The sequence below is a fragment of the Physcomitrium patens genome, chromosome 24 (genome assembly GCF_059467195.1).
Source record: "Physcomitrium patens ecotype Gransden chromosome 24, ASM5946719v1, whole genome shotgun sequence".
Taxonomy (NCBI): Eukaryota; Viridiplantae; Streptophyta; class Bryopsida; order Funariales; family Funariaceae; genus Physcomitrium; species Physcomitrium patens.
The window spans coordinates 13,062,920-13,070,243 of NC_143433.1; the positions used below are offsets into that span (position 1 = coordinate 13,062,920).

The following is a 7,324-nucleotide window of genomic DNA, read 5'->3' on the forward strand; positions in this document are numbered from 1 at the left end:
TCACATGCGGATGAGAGAGTAGCAGGGCGAGCATGCCCTCGAAGGGAAGGGAACCAACACGAGGATTCGTTCCCTCCCGTTCCCCATGGCATTTCCTAAACTGGGAAAGAACTGGGAAGTCCTTACCCCACCACGTAATGGATTAATGTGATGTGCTGAAGAAGACTGTGGCATATTTGGCCTTAAAAAGAACATCATACTCACATGTTTCCGTACAGGTAGACACTTTCCTTGTGTCACAGGTGGGATTCGAACCACTAATCAGTTACCAGCTGTTGAGTTACGGTGCTGTAGCAACTCTATGTCAGTGCAGCTTTGCTTTTTAAATTGTGTATTGTGCTAGATTCGAGGATCGTGGTTTTGTACTTGATTCCTCCTGTCTAGTCTTAAAGATTTTGTTTTACTCTGGCCATTTACTGGCAATTCGGCAGTGATTTTTTTTTTTCTCAGAGCGTTGTAGCCTTTCGCGATTCGTATTTGGTGATACGGGGCCATGGCAAGCGAGTTTTTTTTTTTTTTTTTTTTTTTTTTCCGACGCAATGTAACATTTTAATTTTTGAATACTGTTGTTTTTTGGGGTGTTGTTTGAGCATTTATGTTGTTTTTTCGTGAGGATAGATCGCGGTGGCGAGGAGGAAAGGATGGAAGGGAGGGGACGTAGAGCTCTTAGCTTGGCCAGGCATGCGGTCATCACCTGTTGCAGCTCGTGGCTGGGCTAGCTGCTCTTGGGGATGCGGCAATAACTTTGCTTGTGAACAACTGAGGTTTTGGACCGTGTGAGAAGAGATGGGGTAGTGAAGCAGAGAGAGCTGGGTGGCGCTCTGGAGCCATCTGGCAACGTGCTGCCGGATCAATCAGTCCACTGAATTCATTGCTGCCCATGTAGCAGATGGATTCTAATCCGATTGTCATAAAGTGGGAGCTTCTAGCATCAGCTGTGCGTTCGCACTGCTACCACCCTAACCTTCACATCGGCGATCTGGTAGCCTTGAATCTCATCTTATCTCATGCTTTCTGACTTCATCGATATCAATATCTTTCGCTATGTAGCACAAGTATGCTGCTGTTTTTTTTGGTTTTAGCTCGAACTAAGATTTGAAGTTTTGGAACAAGAGAATATACTGGTTGGTGTTTGCAAGAAGATAACTGAGAGGTGGCGCATTCTGCTGATCGAGATCCAAGAGGAAGTTGACTCAGTACGTGAAGGTTACGACGCGTATTGCTGTCCACGCTCGCGTTCTGTTCACTGGGTGCATTTGTGGCGTTAGCCATCAGGTATCCTCTTCAGACACCTTCAGTGCAAATTAGTTTCTCGTCGATTTTTGCTGCCAATAACTGCATCCTCACAGTTAGCCACTTCTACAGACAATACTATTTGTCTTACGATCATAAAAGTTCACTCATCCAGCAAGTTGGTATAGCGAATAAATTGTCGAGCTTGTTGGGGAGCTGCGATGTGTGGGTGCCAGCTGTTCAAGTAGATTTTATTTTCTTTTTCTATACATCTTATATTTAGAATATGACTGGATGACCACTCTCGATCCTCGAGCGTGAAAAATTAGAATACAAAATAAGCTTTTTTACGGCCTTTGAGAATGTGAGTGGCTGTCTGAGAATGTCGACAAACCAAGCATTCTTTACTGACACAGGCGCTCTTTGCAGCGCGATTTCTTAATGAACATTTTAGCGTTCTTGTTTGGAGTTTCAACCAACATTCTTTGATTTCTTTAAAGTTGTTGATTTTCTGCATCTTGCAATCATATTATTGTCGTAGAGGACCGTGTGTCTGACACCAGTTCCTCTACAGTTTTGCACCCTAGCTTGATGAAATTATCATTTCGTGCAGTTAGCGAAATTGGAGGTCTGTGTAGTGATCTAGATTCGGAATTGAAGGGTGAGAGAAAGATCTGGCATTAACGGATGGCGGTGGAAGTAAACTGCTTACTCTATTGGACTGCGATCAAAAAGAGACCAAGTGGTAATGATGATCTCCTAGCCCTAAAGCGCGCCGTTTTCATAATAGGCATCATCGCACAGTATGATTCGCCCATACAAAGCCAGAGATCGGCTGTTTTTAACGATAGAATATTTTCCTGCAGCAACTTCAAATTTAAGCAGCTTCAGTATATCGAAATTTGTCTTTAAAGCAGGAATTGGCTAAACCAGATACAAGGTGAGTCAATTACTGCAACAATCGTATGAACAGTCACGTCCAGCTTTGCACAAAACAGAACATTGTTTTTGTCGCTCAGTAACTGAACAAGCGTCTCTTATCTGTGATAGACTAATAGTTTCCAACCATTTGCATCATACAAGCGTGATGTATAGTAAAGAGATACCTCAGATCTAGATATATTTCATGCAAGCCTGTTAGGTTAAGGTGATTAAATACTCTTCACTGAGGAAATAGTGGTTTCAGGATTTAGCTGATTTACATCCCAACGTTCAGTTCTTTGGGTCACGAAGATTTGTCACAGTACTAACGGAAGGAATAGCCAGACGAATTGACTTAATGTTCTTGCCACTGGGATTTCTCGTTTTCCAATTCTAATAACTTCTTCGCACTCCCATTACAACACTGGGTGAAGACGGACAGGACATCCTTTCCACCAATTACCAGAAGTATCTTGAATATTTCAAATGGACATCACTTTGTTGGCTTCGGAGCTTGATTTTGAGCGGTCATCATCCTGTAAGTTGAGTTGTCCCATGCATTCCTCTATTTCTAGGCTTAGTCTTGGTCCGTCTGAATAGGGTCTGCATGAGATTATAGACTCAGACTGAGACTTTAGGCCTTCGTCCTATTTCAAGAGATTAAGAGTTGCATAATGGCAATGGCTCACTTTTGTCCAGTCTTTGTGTTAACTAGTGGCTATTTATTTTTAGGATATACATTTCAATGGAAAAGTCAATGGCGCCATGTTCTCGATATCTGATTTAACTGTTCGCAGGGCTGCTATGAAACTTGAATGTAAAAGGCAGAACTATATTGCTGACGTTGCCAAGATACAGGAAGGGTAAGCAATTTTTTCCTCATCCCATGTAGAAAATAATTTTCAATTACCATGATAGCTGGTCATGTTCTGCATCAACATGTGGCACATTATTTCTCTAGTTCAGGCTCGAAAGAAGTGTAAGATTTTCAGTATTACTGAGGATTGTTTAGGGTAGAACTCCTTTGGGAAAGTTAATCATGATAGTGTAGTACAACGGCGCACCTGTTCAGCACACTGTACGAGAAGTGTGTGCATTGCCAGGCCTTCCTGACTGCATTTGATGTCAAAGATTTGTTTGCAGCATGCATTAGATTTTTCCTTGATTACAGATAGAATGTTGGCTTTATGGTGGCTACGTTACCCAAGACTCAACATTCGGTGATGTTCGGTACGCGAATGCAGCCCACCTTTCAAAGTGTCTCCCCGCCTTCCCAGTGTTCACCGCTTGTGCTATATTTTATTGCACGCTGTAAGCCACAATCTGTCTTAGATTTGCTGGAGCCTGAACAAGGAGGCTATACAAGTTTATTGTGCCCTAGATTTTATGTTCAAGCTAGAATCCAAGTGAAATAATGCCTTAATGATTGAATACCTTATCACATTTATCCTGTGTACTTAACGCAAAACCTGCCTCGTGGGTCGTACTAAGTCAAGTGCCGTGCAAGCCAAGCACTTGGATCGGATAAATTATCCTCCTTTCGTGAAAAACATCATAATAATCTTGACCAACATCAGTGTATATGTACCATATATTGTATTTGGATGAACTTGTGCTTTTCTTTTACACATCCTGGACTCTTCGCAAGCCTATTTTTGCGTAATACTCTAGTACAGCCAGCCATTGGCCAAAAGTTTCATGCCCTGTTATACTTAGGCATGTCCATTTTCACTTGTTCTTAGTAGGTTTGGGAGTCCTTTTGTACAAGGAAATATCTGAATCCAATTTTCCGAACTTTAGATGACTTTCAAGTTTACTTGTAATTTCTTTTCAACTAGTTTGTAATTGCTTTTCATATTGAATTTTATGAAATCATTGTTGTTGTTGTTTGTTTGTTTGTTTGTTTGTTTTTTTTTTTTCCCACTAAAAGAATAGGGTCTATATGCAAGGTTACTAATTTTGCTTCGAAACTGGAATCAATTGGATTATTATCGCAGAGGGTAATCTATTCCGCAGGAGAAATTCGTGTTCGAAATTCTATTGGACCTCTACGCTTCTCACGCTTGGTTTTCTTGGATTACCCCTAAGTTTTCCACTTCAGGCCCAACCATCTTCAACATGTCCGATATTTTGAAAGGTGATAATTATTCTTCTCTTCCATGTTAACTTTGAGTCATCAAACCGAATAAATTTTACGCAACTGTGTCTTCTATTAATACGCATTCTGATATTAAAAAATAAATAGAACAGGGATCTCGTTAGAAAATCTGTCATGGACTGCATGTAGTGTGCCTTTATAACTTTTGTTTCTAACTAAAAGCTAAACGTTAAGACTGCATGGACCTCCTTCTCACATATATGTCCATTGATTCTGGAGTTTGGTTGTCTGTTCTGTAACCATCCTACACTTACAGACCGTAACTTTACCTACAGTGGGCTATCTGGTGATTCTCCTCACCTATCCAGAGAGATCACAGTTTTAATACTGGGGGAACCTGCTACAAACTAGTTTAGATGTGTGCTTAATAGACCTGTTACGTGAACAACAATCTTAGCTTGTTGTATTCTCGGATTGTTCAAACTCTTCCCTGCTAACCCCGATGGATAGGATGGAACGACTCTAAACCTTGTATCCTGATTTTCAACCTGCTTGCAGTTTTTGCGGATTCGATGTAGAGTCGTTTGTTGAATTATTCAGTTGGTTGTGATCTTGCGGGAGCTGGAACAGACTACTGGATGGCATATCTGCCCAGTGTCAGGATTTCCCCACTCTCGTAACTTCCTCAACAGCTTACCCTTCCGCACGTTCTTTTCAACTTATTATTTTCGTCACGGCAGCATTTCCGTGTACACCCCAGAACCTCGCAACTATCATGACGGTTTAGGTCACGTCCCCATGCTAGCTTGTCCTGAGTTTTCTTATTTGGCGTGAGTTCTCGGCTAGGCCCCCGTGGAGTCTGACCGTTGAATAACTGACATTGTATGAAGCTCTACCCGTTTACCTTACAGTTTGGTGCAGTGAAGTAGGATATCGAGATTAGAGCGTTCGGTGCTGGCTTGTTGTCTGGCACTGAGGAACTAAAACACATGAAGGACGGGTTTCATGGAGTTATGCCCTAGTTTTTGGAGCATGACCCGTTTAAGATGAGTTCCTGTATGAGCCACAAAAAGTAGAAATCCTATAAAGTATTTTCTGTGTGAGCTTTGAAGATGCAGCGGCGAAGTTAAGTGTGTACACCAGCGGCATTCTGAAGCCTGAGTTGAAGTCTGAGCATTGTGGGGTACACTAATGTAGCTCCGATTCTTATAAGATAAGCTTTACATTTGCAAAGCTAGTTCTTTGTTCTCTGAAACGCGCATTGATCTGTAGAATACCCATCAAAGTCGCTTTTCAGTTGTCTAGTCTTGAAATAATTCATTGTATAGATGTCATGTCAGTCACAGTTTTTTAAAATACTTTTTTGAGTTGTAAATCCTGATTAGATTATGCGATACGACTGTTTTCAAATTGAGCATCATATTGAGTGATTTGTCACTGTGCACTAAAGAGAACGTTGATAGTTTCGAACCGTGTGCTTGCAATTTTGTGTAGAGCTTGTCTAGGTAGCAGATCCTAAGTTTGAGACGTGGCCATAAAGAACATATCTGAAGGAAGGTTTGAAACTGAGGCTTGGATATGTTCCTATGAATTGGTTCATTGTTCTCTTGCCAACTATAAGATCCAGTTATCTCGTAGCTTGGTTCCATGAGCAATAACACTCATCCAGTAATGTGAAAATTCCGAAACTTTCTCCATAAATCTCAGGCTCTAGTTGTATCGAATCAGATATTATCCCAGAAAGACCGACTCAGAATGCAAGCATCTCCTCGAACAGAAGCTTGTATATCTCCGTGGAAAACTCTTGTAAATTTCGCCATGCAGGATGATCAAGGAGTTAAGAAGAATGAATTGATCAGGCTTTGGTGTGAAAGTGGACGGACCGAACTCGTTGTGACATATAGATAATTCAGTGTTGATCAGGACGAGGAGAGTACGTCGATTTGTATTCTAGAGATTGGACCGTGGCACTAGTAAAGACTGAAAACTACTGGTCTTGGTTGTTTTTTCATGAACAGCTCGAAAATTCCAGTGACAGTACTCCCACATTTGAGACCAGGTATTGAGGTGAATCATCTACAGGAACTTTTCTGCCAGATTACATTTATCACGATATTCGAGACAGCAGAAACGCAGCTTGAGATGCAATAGCAGTCGGGGCACATGAAGCGAGTTATACTATCTCAGCGTACTGAGGCTCGAGTGCCTGAGCTGCAGATACACAAATCTTTTTTTTTCAGATCGCCTACATTCACTAACGTGGTATCACGTTGCAAGCTGCATGATTGAGGCTGTGATCCATATGTCGTCCTTCATTTGTCACACTAAAATACAGTTGAAGTACTGTCCTTAGCCTCCTCAAATATACAGTGAATCTAGCTTGTCCTTGTTGCTTCAGAGCTAAATGAATGCCAGCAGACAATGGTGTCATTGGCGTACCTTTGCGTTCCCGAGCGCAGATTATGTTACAATCATGAACGTGGTTTATTATTTCTGAGTGTCTGACAATATTGTACCAGCCGACGCTTCCTTCCACTCGGGCAATTTCGAGTTGTAGGATTGCATTACATGAAATGGAACAAAAATATTGACTGCTGCTCCACTGACCACTTGCTCGTTAGTATCAAGTACTTCATTCATGCCATACTACGATGTGTTCTACAGATGGTTCGTTTACAGGCTTGCAACACAGGATTTTGCACAGTCTGTGAGAGGGTGAAAGTAGGCGTATTGTGCTGGTGAGCTGTAAGCCATTAGTAATTGGTTTAGTGAACAATGAGCAATATGAAAAATTAAAATAAAAAAGGCCGAATTATCGGCATATAAATACCTCCACATATCTCTGTTCTTAACTTACGACTGCGATATATTCTATCTGGAGCTGCTCATTCTGTGATTGGTTTATTGTGCGCCATTTGCGTTGCAGGCCAAGAAAAAAAATTCAGTACGATGACAACGAATGCGACGAAAAATAAGTCTGTCATTCAGGTGCAGACATTCCACACTTGCGTGCAAAGAGGGTACTACTACAAGGGGGTTGGTTGACGCAGAAACGATACCAACTCTTCGAAT

General features: G+C 41.5%; 1 long non-coding RNA gene across 14 annotated transcripts; it reads left to right on the top strand.

Annotated features, from left to right (window-relative positions):
- The first annotated feature begins 604 nt into the window (after nt 1-604).
- LOC149986444 (uncharacterized) lies at nt 605-6,850 on the top strand. Of its 14 annotated transcripts, none has more exons than XR_016500553.1 (9): nt 709-982; nt 1,143-1,275; nt 1,847-1,978; nt 2,100-2,173; nt 2,589-2,692; nt 2,952-3,017; nt 3,399-3,465; nt 4,152-4,291; nt 6,271-6,850. It is a non-coding gene; the product is annotated as an uncharacterized LOC149986444 (long non-coding RNA). The 14 variants fall into 14 exon arrangements; XR_016500555.1 differs by lacking the exon at nt 6,271-6,850 and adding an exon at nt 4,883-5,669; XR_016500554.1 differs by lacking the exon at nt 6,271-6,850 and adding an exon at nt 4,811-4,947.
- Nucleotides 6,851-7,324: the final 474 nt, after the last annotated feature.